We start from the raw sequence: 19036 nt of genomic DNA, 5'->3' as shown, positions 1-19036 counted from the left end.
GCAACCTCCGCCTCCTGGGTTCAAGCCATTCTCCTGCCTCAGCCTCCCGAGTAGCTGAGATTACAGGCATGTGCCACCACGCCTGGCTAATTTTGTATTTTTAGTAGAGACGGGGTTTCTCCATGTTGGTCAGGCTGGTCTTGAACTCTGGATATCAGGTGATCCTCCCGCCTCGGTCTTCCAAAGTGCTGGGATTACAGGCGTTAAGACACCATGCCCAGCCAAAAATTCAATCTTATATCCCCTGTCATTGAAGTTTGGTTATTGACATATTGGGGCTTATTTCTACTATCCTATTTTGTATGATCTGTTCTCTCCTGCCTCATATTGCACTGATAGTTTTCTATAGTAATTTTTTCTCTATATGTTTGGAAGCTATACATTATATTTCTATTATGGTTTGTCCTTAAATTTTTATTTATTTATTTATTGTTTTTGAGACAGAGTCTCCCTCTGTCGCCCAGGCTGGAACGCAGTGCCATGATCTCGGCTCACTGCAACCTCTACCTTCTGGGTTCAAGTGATTCTCCCACTTCAGCCTCCTGACTAGCTGGGATTACAGGCATGTGCCACCACACCCGGCTAATTTTTGCATTTTTAGTAGAGAAGGGGTTTTGCCATGCTGACCAGGGTGGTCTTGAACTCCTGAGCTCAGGTGATCCACCTGCCTCAATCTCCCAAAGTTCTGGGATTATAGGTGTGAGTCACTGTGCCTGGCAGCGTCCTTAAATTTTTATACCATACTTTTTCTGGGTTACTCGGGATCTCAATATTTGTCTTGAATATGCTTTAATGGCCAGTGAACAACTCCATATCATCCTTGTCATTCCTGAGTTTTTCATTCCATGTAAGTAAATTATAATATGAAAGGTATTGCTATTATATTATTATTATAAAATTCAAAGTTAACTACCATCGTAATTATGAATCTTGCATATCACTCCTACCTCTACATTTATATTTTGTTGGTGAAGCACATTTTTAAAGGATTTTCTTTTTCAACAAAAGCATGACAGTGGTAAATTCCTGCCCCTGTGTAAAAGTATTGAATTTTAGCTGGGTATAGAATTGTAAGATAAAAATAATATCTTTTTTATCAGCTCAGCACTCTGGTATAGTACTCCATTGCCTTCTGCCATCTACTGTCGCCAAATTAGAAGTCTGTCACCAACCTAATTTTCACATTTATGTAGAAAACATGTCTTTTCTCTCAGCTAGCCTTTTAAAAATCAATGGTCTTCAATTATACAATAAAGTACTTAAATACAAATTTATTTTTATTTACTCTGCTCAACACTCAAGTTATACCTTCAATCTGAGGACTACAATTCTGGAAAATTCTTAGTAGTTATGTGAACGTCGCTTCTCCCTATCATATTATTTTGGAACTCTTATTATATAAAGATGGTTCTAAACTCTATGTTCCTTTTTTTTTTTTTTTTTTTTTTTGTGACAGAGCCTTGCCCTGTTGCTCAGGCTGGAATGCAGTGGTGCAATCTTGGCTCACTACAACTTCTGCCACCTGGGTTCAAGTGATTCTCATGTCTCAGCCTCCTGAGTAGCTGGGATTACAGGCACCCGCCACCACGCCCGGCTAATTTTTGTATGTTTTAGTAGAGACAGGGTTTTACCATGTTGGCCAGGCTGGTGTCGAACTTCTGACCTCAGGTGATCCCCCTGCCTCAGCCTCCCAAAGTGCTGGGATTACAGGTGTGAGTGTCCATGCTCAGACTCTAAACTGTATGTTTCTCAACTAACTAATCTTTCACATTTTTCTACCTTTGTGCTTCTTTCTGAGTGAACTATTGTTCAAATATACAGTCTAAAATTGTTACTGAGTTACATTTCAATGTCTATTACTTTACTGCTGATATTTTGAAGTAATTCTTTTTCTTTTTTTTTTTTTTTTGAGATGGAGTCTCACTCTGTCGCCCAGGCTGGAGTGCAGTGGCGCAATCTCGGCTCACTGCAAGCTCTGCCTCCCAGGTTCACGCCATTCTCCTGCCTCAGCCTCCCGAGTAGCTGGGACTACAGGCACCTGCCACCACACCTGGCTAATTTTTTGTATTTTTAGTAGACAGGTTTTCACCATGTTAGCCAGGACGGTCTAGATCTCCTGACCTCATGATCTGCCCAACTTGGCCTCCCAAAGTGCGGGGATTACAGGCGTGAGCCACCACGCCCAGCCTGAAGTGATTATTTTTCATATCCACTTGTTCTTATCTTGCTTCATTTCTGCAAACTTTTGCTATACAATTTCTTGTTTTGTAAAGTTATTACTTTGTCCTTTCCAGGATCTTAAATTTTTTAATTGTTTTATTCTTTTCCTATCACCTGAGTGAATTCATCTTCTACTTGCTCACTTTATAATTTGTCTTTACTCATATTAAAAGTATTACTTCACTTTATGGATTTTGTTTTGGAAACAGGGTCTCACTCTGACAAGCAGGCTGGAGTGCAGTGGTGCAATCAGAGCTCACTGTAGTCTCAACCTCCCGGGCTCAAGCAGTCCTCCCACATTAGCCTCCTGAGTAGATGGGTAATTGTTAAAATTTTTTTTTTGTAGAGACTGAGTCTCCCTATGTTCCCCAGGCTGATTTATTATTATTATTATTTTGACAGTATCTTGCTCTGTCACCCAGGCTGGAGTACAGTGGTGATGCAGAGCTCACTGTAACCTCAAACTCCTGGGCTCAAGCGATCATCCTGCCTCAGTCTTTTGAGTAGCTGGGACCACAGGAATGTGCCACCACACCCAGCTACTTAAAAATTTTTTTTGTAGGCCAGACACGGTCGCTCACATCTGTAACCCAAGCACTTTGGGAGGCTGAAGTGGGTGGAACACTTGAGGTCAGGAGTTCGACATCAGCCTGACCAAGACAGTGAAACCCCGTCTCTACTAAAAATACAAAATTAGCCAGGTGTGGTGGTGCATGCCTATAATCCCAGCTACTTGGGAGGCTGAGCTGAGATCGCACCATTGCACTCCAGCCTGGGCAACAAGAGCAAAATTCCATCTCAAAAAACAGAAATAAATAAATAAAATTTTTTGTAGAGATGAGGTCTCACTATGTAGCCCAGGCTAGTCTTTTTTTTTTTTTTTTTTTTTTTTGAGACGAAGTCTCATCCATAGCTCAGGCTGGAGTGCAGTGTTGTGATTTCAGCTCACCGCAACCTCTGCCTCCTGGGTTCAAGCGATTCTCCTGCCTCAGCCTCCAGAGTAGCTGGGATTACAGGTGCGCACCACTGCACCCAACTAATTTTTTGTATTTTTACTAGAGATGGGGTTTCACCATGTTGGCCAGGCTGGTCTTGAACTCCCGACCTCAGGTAATCCACTTGCCTCGGCCTCCCAAAGTGCTAGGATTACAGGGGTGAGCCACCGCACCCGGCTAGGCTAGTCATTTCTATTCATGCTATAATTTGTGGTAATGTGGCTTTCCTCTTTTCTGCTGTATTCAAACTGCTCTTGCCTCTGATAATTTGCTTATTGTTATAAAACAATAAATACTTCTGTCCTCATCATTGGGAACCACTGTACTGTTCTATAAGGAATGACACTGCTGATTGAAGCTCACTCCCCTATGACTCCTGTTGGCACTGCACTTTTTAGTTTCTCTTCTTGCTTCTTTGACAGTTCATTCTGTACAAATCATCCTATACAAGTCTGTAATATTTTGCTGATTTTCAGGGCGTGTCCTTAGGCCAAAAATTTTTCTCACTCTGCGTATTTTCCCTTTTACATTGCTATATGTTGATAACTCCCACATTTTTACTAACGGCCAGCTGACGTGCCTTTTTTCATCTCATAGGCACATCAAGGTCAAATTCCTAAAAGGATTGAGTTCCTCTTTAAACTGCTTCTCTTATATTCTCTCTTCCATTTAATTAGAATAGACAGAAATCTGGGATTTATATTAAACTCTTCCCCCTTCTCCTCATGACTGATATCCAGTCACCATGCCTGACAATTTTTACTTGTAGCTATTTTTCTACTTTCTAATCCTCTCCATTCTTCTCCTTTCAATTCCATTTACCCTTGCCCTAGGTGTCGGGCCAACAGTTTAAGTGGTCTCCCTGACTTCATTTTAAACCTTTCTTCAAATCTGCTCTCTCTACAGCTCCCAAACTACATTTAAAATGCAAGCCTGACTCTGTCACTCCTCTTCTGCCTAAGACCATTCTCCATTCTTATAGGATGAAGTCCAAGTTCCTTAACTAAAATACACACTGCTCTGGATTAATATCTTATGACTGCCTGCAAGGCCTTTATATGATGGCAAGGTCAACCTCCTTGTGAGCCCTCTGAATACACTATGCTATCTCTTGCCGCTGTACCTTCACTTATGCTTATCTTCTCTACCTGGATTGCTATTACACTTCTCCCAGGTATACTTCTACAGAAAGCTTTCCTTAAATATTCTCCACCTTCCTCAACTCCAAGCACATAAAGGAGCGTAGCAATAAAAACCATACCCTTTGAAGTGTGCTGTTCTCTCTTTTTTTTTTTTTTTAGGGAGGGTCTTGTTTTGTCACCCAGGCTGGAGTGTAGTGGCATGATAGCAGCTCACTGCAGCCTCAACCTCCTGGCCTCAAGCAATTCTCCTGCTTTAACCTCCCAAGTAGCTGGGACTATAGGCATGCACCATCAAGCCCGGCTGATTTTTTGATGTTTTGTAGAGATGAGGTCTCACTATGTTGCCCGGACTAGTCTCAACCTCCCAGGCTCCTCCCACCTCTGCCTCCCAACATGCTGGGATTATAGGCATGAGCCACCACGCCCGGCAAGTATGCCATTCTTTACTGAATAATATGATTTGAAATCAGTTGATTTTTAATCTGTATCTTATCATAGGTTTAATATATTTAAAATTTGTATGTATACACTTTACTTTCTTCTCCTTCTTTATACCCATTAAGCTCGACACAGCACTCTGAGCAGCTGCATGCAGGACCTCTCCTTGCTTGTTGTAGTTGCATCCACAGTGGACTCTATATGCTTAGCACAAGCTAAGACCTACTGCTAAGGTTTAGAGAAAAAGAAAGAGAATCACCAATAACAATAAAGTTGTTTAAAGGTAAGCAAAATCTCCTTCTAGTAATCAAATGAGCCAAGATTTAAGATAAACGACTTTGATATAAAACACCTAAAATCCACTTGGCTCCCAGACTTGTGGTCCGTACCAGAATATAAAATAGGAATCGAGTGGGAGCTCTCTTATTGAAAAATTCCATGGAGAACACATTTCTTATTATACAAGCACTCTCTTCATATTTCAAAGATGACTGATGAAACTACAGCATAATAGGTAATACTTTTGGCTGAAGAGAAAAGAGAAATAAGAGGTTTCAGGTATCAGGGTACCAACTCAATAGATCCTTAAAGTTAAACAACAACAAAACTTGCTAGTTTAAGAGTTGGAGACTGTTCAATAGCAAGAATAGCAAGGAGAGATTGTTTTAGGGGTGAGGACATCCCTGAAATCCTACAATTCTGCCATGTATTTGTTTTTCCCTCAAAAGTTCAAGAGCAGAGAAAATATTAGCTGCATTTGTACATTGGAAGATGAATGTTAAAGACAGGAAAATTTTTAAATTTTAGAAAAAGTTAACATTGTTTTGAGGACTAGGATGGGGGCTAGAAAGAAATCTGGATAGAAAAAAAATACCTTAATGATAAATTTAAGCAAATAAAATGCAGGTCGGAAAGGAGAAATTCTTCTAAAATTGGGCAAGATTAATTTGGCATGTTATACAAATGGAGGAAATCTGTTAAAAAGAAAGAAAGAAAAAAAAATCTTAGCTGCTAATCTTAGGTTAATAGCAAATGACCCCATCCACTCTTAACCTCAAAGACTGACCTCTTGACTCACAGCCAGTGGCCCTGTTCAGACACATGTTGCCATCAGAGAAAATAAAAAGAGAACATAACGTGGTGAAATTGTTACTGCTAATGACGAGTGACATAAACTTTATACTGCCAATGAGCAAAGTCATCAATAAATAACCCTATACACAGTTGCCAACGTTTTTCTGGAATGTAGCTTTCTGTTCTGTGTTGTTAAATTCTATTTATTTATTACGAAGGTAAGGGGGTAAAACTGTCATTCTCAGCTCTAGATGTTTTAGAAGGAAAAAATTTTAAGTATAGACTATAAGGGAAAAGCAACATGGGTAACTGTGTTAGTCATCAGTGCTACTCAATAATTCATATCCTTGCTCTCTTTTACTGGCTTTGTCCATGACTAAAAAACGAATGATAAGAAAGGAGTTTCACAGACATACCAGAAATCTAGTCGAGAACACATATCAGCAATGTAAAGTCCAAAGATAGGAAACTCTAAAAGCCTCATGCTGAGAGTATTTTGAGTGAGTTCTTAAAATCTCTTAGTGAAGGGTCTATCTTGATGTCCTCGATAACACTTACAGTCTCGGTTTACGTTGGTTTGTGTTGGCAAGTTGACTCAATAAAAACAACATGTAGAAACCAATGGCACTTTAATACTCTTGAAATTTTGAATAAATAAGGGTTACTTCATTTTTTCCCCTACCCAAATGTATACTGCATAAAACATTTCAGCATAAAACACTGTTGGCCAGGCGCGGTGGCTCACGCCTGTAATCCCAGCACTTTAGGAGGCCGAGGCGGGCGGATCACGAGGTCAGGGATCGAGACCATCCTGGCTAACACGGTGAAACCCCGTCTCTACTAAAAATACAAAAAAATTAGCCGGGCGTGGTAGCGGCACCTGTAGTCCCAGCTACTCGGGAGGCTGAGGCAGGAGAATGGCGTGAACCCAGGAGGCGGAGCTTGCAGTGAGCCGAGATCGCGCCACTGCACTCCAGCCTGGGCGACAGAGCGAGACTCCGTCTCAAAAAAAAAAAAAAAGAAACTGTTAATGTTGGTGGCCTCTAAACAGAGAAACTGGGTGGCTAGGGGCAGGGAAGGGAGAAAGGATTTTTCATTATGTATCCTTTTATGTTTCGAATTTTGAACCGATTGAAAATTTAAAATAATATTAAGACAAAAATTGAAATGAACAATTAAAATAAGTTATGAGCATATTTATGACCAAATTTAGAAAGCAGGAAAAAACATATTCAAGTATGAAAAAGTAAGAAAGACAAGCTAGAAGCAGGCTCTCTGAGTTACGCAGCATAAATTTACATGTGTATACTACTGAAAACAGAGCTAAGGATATAAGGATAGATAACTAACAAAATCAACACACAGGTTAAAAATGTTTTCATTAAGCAGTATACATTTACATATATACTAGTGAAAACAGAGCTAAGATATAGGGATGGATAACTAACTGTAATAAAGACAACCTTAACATACGGGTTAAAATTGTTTTATAGAATGTGTATGAATATATAAATAAGCTATCATATGTTAAATAGCAATTTAAGGCACTAGAAAGAGAAGACGCGCTACATTTTTCAAAGCAATTGGCTACTAGGCGAAAAAATAAAAATTATATTTCACCCTCCATTCTAATGTTACATCTCTCCCAAGGAACTATTTAGTAAATGTACAGATGAAACTAAATTGTATGTATACAAGTGTGAATTGTGTATTTTCTTATATTTTGTATTTTCTTAGTTGGTATTTCCAACTTGAAGAGGAAAAATGAAGACTTTCTTAGCACAAAGTTATAATTTTTAGCCAAACATGAGGATATAAAATAATCCACAATTCTCAGAGATAACATTAAATTATGTTTAACTGTATAAGGCAACCGATTTCTCACTCAAATTTTTTAATAAATGTTTTCTGCATTAAAGTTGTTCAACAGTAAAAGATGCTTTGACATGCTTTTAATTGATTTGTTTTACACTCAGAGAGAGGATAACAGTGATTTGTGAAAGGATTTTTTTTTTCTGTCTTGCACACATCTCTCATTTGTCCATCTTAATTTAATTAAACGAAATAAGGACAGTTTGACCCATGAATGAACCATATTTTAACCGAGGACCCTTCTATTTAAACTGGAGTGTATCAACCACTGTAATTGTCAGTTGGTTACTTCCGATCTCTAACTTTTGTTTTGAGAGGTCACAGCATGGTCATGGAAGACAATATAGTAGAATATGGGTAAGCATTTAAACCATTAGACTAGTAGCCACTTGAAGAAAGAAAAATTTTAATTATTACTACTGTATATGGAGACAGCCCAACACACCAGGAGCTGTGGCTGAAGTAGAGGCTTATACATTCAAATACATTTTTTTTTAATGTTGGAAAAATAGGTACTAATTTTATTATTTATTTTGAGTGAGTTCTTAAAATCTCTTAGTGAAGGATCTATCTTGAATGTCCCTGATAACAAAGTCTTGGTTTGTGTTGGCAAAGTTGGTTCTGGCAAGTCAACCAAACAGGTTTTGGTAAAGAGTTTCTGTCACTGTTGTTTTAACCAGCTTTGTAAGGGCTTTAATTTACCCTCAATTAAACTCATCCATTTTAAGTGTTGAGATTGATAAAGGTTTTTTTTTTTTTTAATGCATATAGAATGTAATCAGCACCATAATCAAGATATAGAATATTTCCATCACTCCAAAAAAGTCCCCTTATCCCTCTTCAGAGTCCATCCCTTTCCCCCATCTCCTGGCCCCTGGCAATCACTGATCAGCATTCTACCTCTATAGTTCTGCTTTTTCTAGAACTTCATATAAATAGAATCACAGATGATACATTCTTTTATGTCTGTCTTTTTTCACTTAGCACAATGCTTTGAAATTCATCTATGTTGCTGTGTACTTCCTTCTTTTTATTGCTAAGTAGGGAGGTAACATGATTTGTTTGTCCCTTTGCCAGTTGATGAACATTTGGTTTGCTTTTAGTTTTTGGCTATTGCGAATGAAGCTGCAATGAACATTTACATACAATCTTTTTTTTATAAACACTGATTTTCATTCTCCTGAGTAAATTCCTATTCATAGAATGGTTAGATGAGATGGCAAGTATATATTTAACTTTATAAGAAACCACCAAACTATTTTAAAAAGTGGACATATCATTTTGCATTCCCCAAAACAATGTACAGTGTAAGAGTTCTGCAGTTTCTTTACATCCTTACCAGCTCTTGGTATTGTCAGTCTTTTAATTTCAGCCATTCTAGTTGTACACAGTATCATTTCCCCAATGACTAATGACAGAGCAACTCTTCATGTACTTTTTTTTTTTTATCATTTAAAAATCTTCTGTGGTGTTTGTCCAAATGCCCACTTTTTGAGTTTTTTTCTCATTATTGAGTTATAAGAGTTCTTTACATATTTTGCACACAATTACTTTATCAATGACAATCTATTCTCATTACTCAAGGTACTTAGGAAGTCACTATGAACACTGAATTAGTGAATACTGAAATTTCTATGGGAAAAACAGGGTTAGGTTCCTGCAAAACCCTGGTCACAACATTTTCATCAACTAAAATGTCATTTATTACACATAACATCGGTTCACTTGTCAATGTCTCCTCAATCGAAAACAAGCCAGTCTCAACAGTGTTGAAAACCGGCTTTTCCACATAACCCTTTTCCTATGTAACACTTAAGCTGGTACTTTAAAAATTCTTCTGCATTTGCAGACCATACCTTGCCTGAAAGTTTAATATTCTTCACACCATATTGCCTTTTGAAATGTTCAAACCAGCCAGCACTAGCTGAGAAGGGCATAACATCTTCCTAACTCTGGGTAATGTAAATTTCTTTGGCTTTCAGCCTATCAACAGTTCATTTTCTCATAAATCCACAAATTTAGCCACCTTTCTATCTTTTCCATAGTTTCAATCAAGCACTATAGGTACCAGCATTTTCCCAAGAAGCTTTATACAGGTTGGTGAACTCCTTCTTTCTTTTTCTGGACATACCATATTGTAGATTCACTAACATTAAACTCACAGCAAATTGCACTATAACATTTACCTAAATAAAGCTTAGGAACAACAGATACATAGCACTTTAGCACCATGCTTAGGGGACATTTTAAACTTAAGGGGACATCTTAAACTTCATGTAGAAAAATATAACAAACATATGTTTATGTTTATGAGTCCTTTGTACAATACTTAGCTTGAGGCATCATATGAATTAAAACGTATATTAACTAAAAATATATTACATTGAATATAATTAGATAAAAATATATTTTGAACTACAGAGATAAGGGAAATTTCTAATTTGAGACAACATGGAGTTCAAAACATGTTTGTCTAAAAACCATACTTAAGATGGTGCTTTTTGTTCCTATGAGCTCTTGACAATAAATTTTCCTAGAGTGAACAATATGGCAACTGACACATGAAATGGCAAATTTTAAAGTAATGTTTTCTTTTCTAAAAGCAAGAAACTATAGATTTTTAAATGAAAGGGAGTTTCTTCAGGAAAAACTGTAATGGCAAATTTTAAAAAATGATATTCAATATTGGGAGGAAGAATAGGAGGATCCTGAAAGAAGGTTCTTCCATTAAGGAAATATTTTCTTAAACAACTTAAGAATCAGCATGGACACGCAGGAGATACTGTTTTATTAAAACAAAGACAAAACAACACTGTCCTTTCCTCTAAAACAACACTGAAAGTAATAGGGAAGTTACTCAGCAGATAGCCCACAAATTCAAGTCAAGATAAAGGCTAAGAAAGCTCAGTGAAAAGGGGCCCAATACCACAAGAACAAAGTACTGACTTGGTCCACAACATTCTACATTCAACGACATGGATAAATCTCAAAAACATTAGGCCAGCAAGCCAGCCTCAAAAGACTACATATTGTATGTTTCCATTTACATGACATGTCCAGAATAACAAATGCATAGAGACAGAAATTAGATCAATGACTGCCTAGGGTTGGGGAGTGTGAGCTCCTATTAAGGAGCATATGGGAACATGGGGTAATAGAAATATTCTAAAACTCCATTGTGGTATTGGATGCATAACTCTGTCAATTTACTAAAAAATCATTAAATTGTACACTTAATATGGATGAATTTTATTGTATGTAAATTATACCTAAATAAAGCTGTTAAAATAAGAATAACCAGCAAAGAGCAGGGTTAGGGAGATAAGGATGAAATAAGCTTGGTTATTTATTTATTTATTTATTTATTTATTTATTATTATTATACTTTAAGTTCTAGGGTACATATGCATAACGTGCAGGTTTGTTACATATGTATTGATAATTATTGAAGATGGGTTGATGGCTAGTGGGGATTTTTTAGGCTATTCTTTCTCTTTCTGCCGATGTTTAAAATTTTTCAAAATAAGAAGTTAAAAAAAAAAAAGTTGTCACAAACTCATAGTTCACACTCTTCCACTCCTGTTAATAAACAACTAGCTAAAAATGGTTTAGATGCCTCTCAAAAATGGTGGGATGCTTTCACAAAATTTAGAATATCTGGATACTATGAGACAGCATTTTTAATCTCAAGCATAAAGCAATGGCCACATGTGGTGGCTCATGCCTATAATCCCAACACCTTGAGAAGCCAAAGTGGGAGCATCACTTGAGGCCAGGAGTTTGAGACCATCAGGGCAAAATAGTAGGACCTCATCTAAACAAAAATTTAAAAAAATTAGCCAGGTGTAGTGGTGCACACCTGTAGTCCCAGCTACAAGGCAGGCTGAGGAGGGAAGATTCCTTGAGCCCGAGGTTGAGGCTGCAATGAGCTAGAATCATGCCACTGTACTCCAGCCTGGGTAGCAGAGTGAGACCCTGTCTCAAGATTAAAAAAGGAAAAAGCAAGACTTCTGGTATTAGAAATAAAATATTAAGCAACTAAAAAGTTTCCAACCTCTGCTGTCATATCATGTACTTCAACTCAAGAATAAAGGCAAACTTAGTTACAGCAGACAATGAAAAATATCATGGTGGAGCTTCTATTTATTTTGATTTAAGAGTTGACTCTTATCATCCAGTGTGTCTCTATATGTAGATGATAAGAGTAACAGAAGCAAAATATCTTCACTACATCAATTACTGTCTGCTTTCTCAGCATTTGGCAACTCAGAAAGAAACACCAAATAGTAGATATTTTCTTCAAAAGACAAAAGAAATGACCAGACTATCAAAGGGAAATGATTAAAATAGTTAAGCTCTTTGGCTGGGTTACTACACAAAAGACTGTTTCTGGGTGTATTGGTCCATAAATGGTCAAGCAAAGATTCAAAGATAATATCACCTACAGCAATAAATCACTTCTCAGTTCTCTGAGTGGCTATCAGAATTATTTAATGGCAACTCTATACTTTGTTCTGATCTGATTACAATCCTACGTTTAACCACTACCAGTGGGTCTTCACAGTTTCAGCCCTTAGCATATAAGCATGGGCTTAGGCAAGGAACTAATCATCTTGTCCCTCACCAGTCATACCAATTAATTAATTAAACTGTTTGTTTGCTCTTTTGCCTAGGATGGAGTGCAGTGGTGCTATTACAGCTCAATGCAGCCTTGAGTTCCTAGGGTCAAGTGATTCTCCCACCTCAGTCTCCTGAGTAGCTGGGACTATAGGCGTGTGCCACCATGCTGGGCTAATTTCTTTCTTATTTTAATTTTTTGTAGAGACAGGTTCTCACTTTGTTGCTCTGGCTGGTCTCGAACTCCTGGGCTCAAGTGATCCCCCCACCCCAGCCTCCCAAAATGCTAGGATTACAGGTGTGAGTCATTGTGCCTGACCTTAGATTCTTTTTAAATCAAACTGCTATAATCCATCAGGGACTATTCCAACTAGGGACGCAATGACAGAAGATAAGACCCTGTCCTCATGGCGCTTATATTCTATTCTCAGGCTCTACACGGTTGTCTTATTTCCCCTTCATTTCAAGTGCTACATGGCTAGGATAACTTTATTCTGTGCCTACAGCACAAAGCCTACTGCAGACAGTGCCATATGCCATCTGCGCTGCTGCTTTATGTTCCACTGTGCAGACACAAAGCATGGGACTGATGCTCCTGAGAAAGGTAGCAAGCTTCAGCCATCACATGCTATCGAAGTGCCTCACTTACTATTGGGTGCTCTGAGTTGTTTCCTCATATTTTCTAGGGCACCTGTCCTTTAGGTGACCTGACGGTCAAGTCTGGATGTGCAGTCTAGTACTTACCCTGAGGCAAGGGAGAATTTTCATTATTTCTTTCATATCCTCTGACAACACTGGGCCAGAATTTTAGCCAAATTATTTCTACCCAGTGGCTCCCAGTTTAACAGTACATTGGCTTAGAGTTTATTTATTACAGCTTGTTGGCTGAATAGTTTAATCTCTTATCTGTGGCCATAATCATTTTCCTGTCTTGGTTTATCTTCCAAGATTTTTTAAAGTGAAATAATACATCATTATCTGAGACTTCTCATTAGAACGAGAAGAGAGAATATTAGAAAGCTCTTGGGATTAATATAAACATGTACAACAGCTTCTCTGAGCTTTTAATCGGTCCTTCACAACAAGTCCCCTACACTAATGACTTAATGATGTTTGGCAAAACGGTGCACTCAATCTGGTCTCGGACTCCAAAATATCTCAATACCAGGAATTAATTACATAGAAACTCTGTGTATGTGTCTCTAACAAAAAAATCCCAGGTCGCTACAGCTTACAGATATATTTTTATGAAACAGCTCAGAGAATACAAAGGACACTCCATTATAAACGACTGAATATCCTGCTGAAAATGTCTCAAGTGAGTGCTTCTACATGATGCCGCTAGGCCTATAACAAATTGGGCTGCCAAAAAAAAAAAAAAAAAAGAAAAAAAAAAGAAAAACACAGTGACATTTTACCTGTAGTTTTCTAGTAAGGACAGACATCCCCTCCTCCCTCTGGAGTTCATAAGGTTATCCTTGTGTTAATGACCACACACAGCAGACAGATTCAGTCTTTCTGCTTTTCTTTCTTGTAGAATGATTTCCCTAAAGCCAATGTTGGGCAAAATGCCACTAATACCGCCATAAAGCCCCTGCAGTGCTTGAAGGGAGAGGCAAGAGATAGAGGGTTAGGAGGTAATCAAGCTTACAGATTAAGCCTTAGTAAAGCTACAAGATGAGCACAGCTCTTGGTGTTTATTAACTCTTCTAGTACTGAATACTACTCCTCCCCCACCTCATGGCACACAACACAAAGGTCTTTTCATCAATGGGCCTGAAAGGCAGGCCTGCAAGCTCCAAGAATAGCCTGTCTACTGGGGCTTTCTTTGGTGTCCAATACAGTCAGGCAACAGTTCCTACTTTTCCACATGATGTTAAAATTATCCATGACTGCAGACAATGAAATTTTTCTGTCCATGCACTGACATCTGTGAGGGCCAAGTATTGTAGGTACTGTATTGTAGATTAAAAAAAAAAAAAAAAACAGAAAAAGAAAAAGTCTTTTTCTCTGACAATAGGAGTCTGGAATAGGAGTCTGTTCTTATTTTAAGGAAAAACTTAAAATAAGGACAAAAACAAAAATTCAATTTTAAGGGCAAACAAAAACAAGTTTGATTAAAATTAAATAGCTGTTTCTAGCAAGACCTTCTCTACTAACCTACCTGGGTGGAAGTTTTCTAAGGATTGAGTATTTTTTTTAATAAAAAATGCTAATGTTAGGCTAACAGCCCAATTTACCTAGCAATGGCATTTCTAGTCACTTGGTGCATTAAACTAGATCCAATAACTCCTTTCCACCTCCTGAATTCCTCAACCCAAGTCCAGGAAAACATTGTATCATTTTTTAGACTGCAATAATTAATTACAGAATTTCTGTAATAAACTGAGGCTCATTACTTTGCAAAGCTCCAGTGTCTTCATATAGGGTGCATAAACTTCATTTGTTCTTTCCACATTTTGACATTCTTAAAGGCTATACCCAGGATGTTAAATTTGGGGGTACTAATTCCTGAGGAATATTTATTTGATTTTAAGACATGAAAAATTTCCCACCTCTATTTGATAAATTATATTCCTTTACCCTCACAACTTAAAAGTTATGTCAATTACCCAGCTGAACAAAAACAATTTTATATTATACATTTGTATTGTAACATTGTTAAATGAATTAGATAACAATGACTACAGCTTTCCAATCATAATTTGAGACAGATAAATCTGTACTTTATTGATAGCAGAAGCAGATAGCCCTAATCACTAAACACCAGCACGATCTGGTTTCTGTAGGATAATGACCCATCTCTATATTCATAACAACAATCTCATTCATCATAATTCACATTAAAAAAAGAAGAATAACTCTAGTCAACCTAATGGAAGAAACGTGTGAAAAGTGATTGGATGGGTAAAACTCTGTATGCAGCTGGAGAGTCCTAATTGATTATATTGTGCTGCAAGTAAGCCTTCTGCTTGTACATCAGATCTTTATCTAACTACATTTCAATTGATTTTCACTGATAGTCTTCTTTTTTATGTCTAAGGTTTAAAGTACTAAACTAATAAAAGGATAAAAGACTGTAATACAGATTTCAAAATATAATGTCCAAGCAGGACTTCCATGGAATAAGAGTGCAGATTGAGTGTATACAGCCCACCAGACCAGAATCTGTGAATTTTAATTTAAAATAAAAAAAGAGATTGGGATTAAAGTCTGTATTTAGGCCGGGCGCGGTGGCTCAAGCCTGTAATCCCAGCACTTTGGGAGGCCGAGACGGGCGGATCACGAGGTCAGGAGATCGAGACCATCCTGGCTAACACGGTGAAACCCCGTCTCTAATAAAAAATACAAAAAAAAACTAGCCGGGCGAGGTGGCGGGTGCCTGTAGTCCCAGCTACTCGGGAGGCTGAGGCAGGAGAATGGCGTGAACCCGGGAGGCGGAGCTTGCAGTGAGCCGAGATCTGGCCATTGCACTCCAGCCTGGGTGACACAGCAAGACTCCGTCTCAAAAAAAAAAATAAAATAAAATAAAGTCTGTATTTGAAGAGTCTGAAGCAAAATACCAACTCAAACATTCAAAGATACAAGTGTCTAATTTTTTATGATAGAATGTAGAGATATAGGACAAAAGATTACCCATTTAGTAGCTATAATATATAGTCTTATGTTATGTACATATTCAATGTTTAGTCCAAAATCAAAATGCCATGAATTTAGCTCTTTCATTAAATAATGATGGGTTTGGAAACAAGTCAGGTGCAAAAGATAGACACTATATAACTTCCACTTAAAAGACCTACTAAATTAATTGGTATACTAAATAAAAAATCTCAAAATAGCACTGCTGAACAGAATATAGAATAAGGGTATAAACCACCATCCTTGAGAATATATTTTGATGGTTTAATTGCATACACTGAGTTAGACATATTTAAAGTGCAACACTTACAAGTTTTAACATATGTATACACTCATGAAATCATCACCACAATCAAGATAATAAACATAGTATAGTGATCACAGCCAAGGGTTAAATCATGCCCCTTTATAATCCATCTCTCTTCTTGCCTCATTTGTATATCCAGGAAACCACTTCTTGCTTTCAATTACCACAGATTAGTTAGCATCTTCTAGCATATTATAAAAATGAAACCATACAGTATGTATTCATTTGTTCTGGCTCCTTTTGCTTAATTATTTGAGATCCACCCATATTATTCCATTTATCAAGAATTCCTTCCTATTCATTGCCAAGTAGTGTTCCATTTTATAGATAAATACCAATTTGTTTCTCCGTTTACCTGTCAAGGGACATTGGGTTATTTCCAGATCTTGACTACTACAAGTATATATAGCTGATACTAACCTTTCATGTACGGTTCTTATATGGACAAATGCCTTCATTTCTCTTGGTTAAATATTTAGGAATGGAATGGCTAGATCATATGATAAGTGCATGTTTAATGTTTTAAGAAACTACCAAGGAGTTTTCCAAAACATTTGTATAATTTTCTCTTTCCAAAAGCAATGTACAAGAGCTCCAGTTGCTCTGTGTCCTTGCTCCAAGACTAGGTATGTTCAGCATTTTAAATTTTGGGATATCTAGTAAGCATGTAGTGGGATCTCATTTTTGTTTTAATTTGCAGATCTCTAAGGACTAATGATACTAAACATTTTTGCATATACTTCTTTGCCATCTATATATCTTCTTTGGTGAAATCAGTTCAAATCATTTGCCCATTTTTAAAAATAAAAGATTGAGGCCAGAGTACAGTGGCTCATGCTGATAATCCTGGCACTTTGGGAGGCTGAGCCTGGAGGATCACTGGAGCCCAGGAGTTCAAGACCAGCCTGGGCACTATATACAGTGGGACCTTGTCTCTACAAAACATTTCAAAAATTGTTGGGGCATGTTGGCACATGACTGTAGTCCCAGCTACTTGGGAGACTGAGGTGGGAGGATCACTTGAGCCAAGGGGGTAGAGGCTGCAGTGAACCATGATAGCACCACTGCACTCCAGCCTGGGTGACAGAGCAAGACCCTATCTCTAAATAAATAAATAAGTAGACATTACACAATTTTCAACCTGTCAGAAAAAACAAAACACTGACAATAGGGGGACAGGGCCTCGGCCTTTTGAGGGTTGGGTTCATTTTTTCTTTTACTATCAGGAAATAAGAATAAAAATATCATTGAGTAAAATGAAAACAAAAATAGGCAGAAAAAAATTTTCTGGTTAATGGCTTTTCTGGTTTTATATCTATATATAAAGCCAGAAAAATAAATATATTAGCCATATATTAAATATATATATACATAATATATTAAACAACCGTATCTTACCTTATAAATAAGGTTGACAGTTTAGGGAAAATATTTCCTCTACATTTTAAATTTGTCCAAATTTTTTTTTTTTTTGAGACAGGGTCTTGCTCTGTCTCCCAGGCTGGAGTGCAGTGGCACAATCATAACTCACTGCAGCCTTCCCCTCCCAGGCTTAAGCGATCCTCCCACCTCAGCCTCCTATAGTAGCTGGGACTATAGGCCATACTGCCACATCCAGCTAATTTTCTGTTATTTTTTGTAGAGCTGGAGTCTCACTCTGTTGCCCAGGCTGGATTCTAACTCCTAGACTCAAGCGACCCTTCTGCCTCAGTCTCCCAAAGTGCTAGGATTACAGGCGTGAGCCACCACACCTAGTCTCAAACTTACCTATTTTTTAATTCAGTTGTTAGCTTTCCCATTCCTGACTTCTGAGTTTTTTATATTTATATATTCTGGATACAAGCCCTTTATCAGTTGGGTGATCGGAAAATACTTTCTCCCAATATGTAGCTTCCATTAATATTTTCTTCCAGTGAACCACAGTGTATTGTTGGTGGGAATGTGAATTAGTACAGCCATTATGGAAAACAGTATTGAGGTTTCCCCAAAAATTAAAAATAGAGCTATCATATAATCTAGCTGGGACAGCTTTGAAATGATCCCAAACTTTCACATAATTTGCTACATTGGTGACATGTTTGGCTAAGATAAAAACATGGAGTATAATGCCCTTCCCCATGACAATGTTACGTCACCCCTTATCAGACCGCATATGTGAGTTATTGGTCTCAACCACTGGACTCCAAAACACATGTAAACCCAAGAGCTTTTTTTCCCCACTGTGTCATCCAGGCTGGAGCACAGTGACACAATCATAGCTCACTGCATCCTCAAACTCAAGTGATCCTCCTGCCTCAGTCTCCTGAGTAGCTGGGACCATGGTCATGCACCACCACACCCAGCCAATTTTTATATTTTTTACAGAGATGGGGGTCTCACTAAGTTGCTCAGGTTGGTCTCGAACTCCTGCCGACAAGTGATCTTCCTGCTTTGGCCTCCGAAAGTGCTGGGATTACAGGTGTGAACCACCCACGCCTGGCCTAACCCCAGGACTTTGACAAGACACACTGAGACCTCAGGATGCAGCAGGCCTACTCTTTGTCAGCCTTCAAGCTATTCTCCAAAGTCTCACCCGCCAATACCTGCGCCACTCACTAGTGTAGAAAGACTTGTGTGTGGTCAAACCATCTCTCCTGAGAAGCTCTCATAGAAAAGTACATATCGAACTGTGATTAGACTTTACTTCCACTGAGGCCTGATTCTATCTTAATTGAGCTACCAGAATTCATCAA

The 19036-nt window shown here is 38.0% G+C and overlaps 1 protein-coding gene across 18 annotated transcripts in view; it reads right to left on the bottom strand.

Moving 5' to 3' along the window:
- BCAS3 (BCAS3 microtubule associated cell migration factor) overlaps positions 1–19036 on the bottom strand; it is a 712862-nt gene that overhangs the window by 202611 nt on the left and 491215 nt on the right. The gene's annotated exons all lie outside the window — the stretch shown is intronic.

This window comes from Macaca mulatta, chromosome 16, assembly GCF_049350105.2.
Source record: "Macaca mulatta isolate MMU2019108-1 chromosome 16, T2T-MMU8v2.0, whole genome shotgun sequence".
NCBI lineage: Eukaryota > Metazoa > Chordata > Mammalia > Primates > Cercopithecidae > Macaca > Macaca mulatta.
The sequence above is the reverse complement of the archived record's forward strand: the minus strand, read 5'-3'. Positions and strand labels throughout refer to the sequence as shown.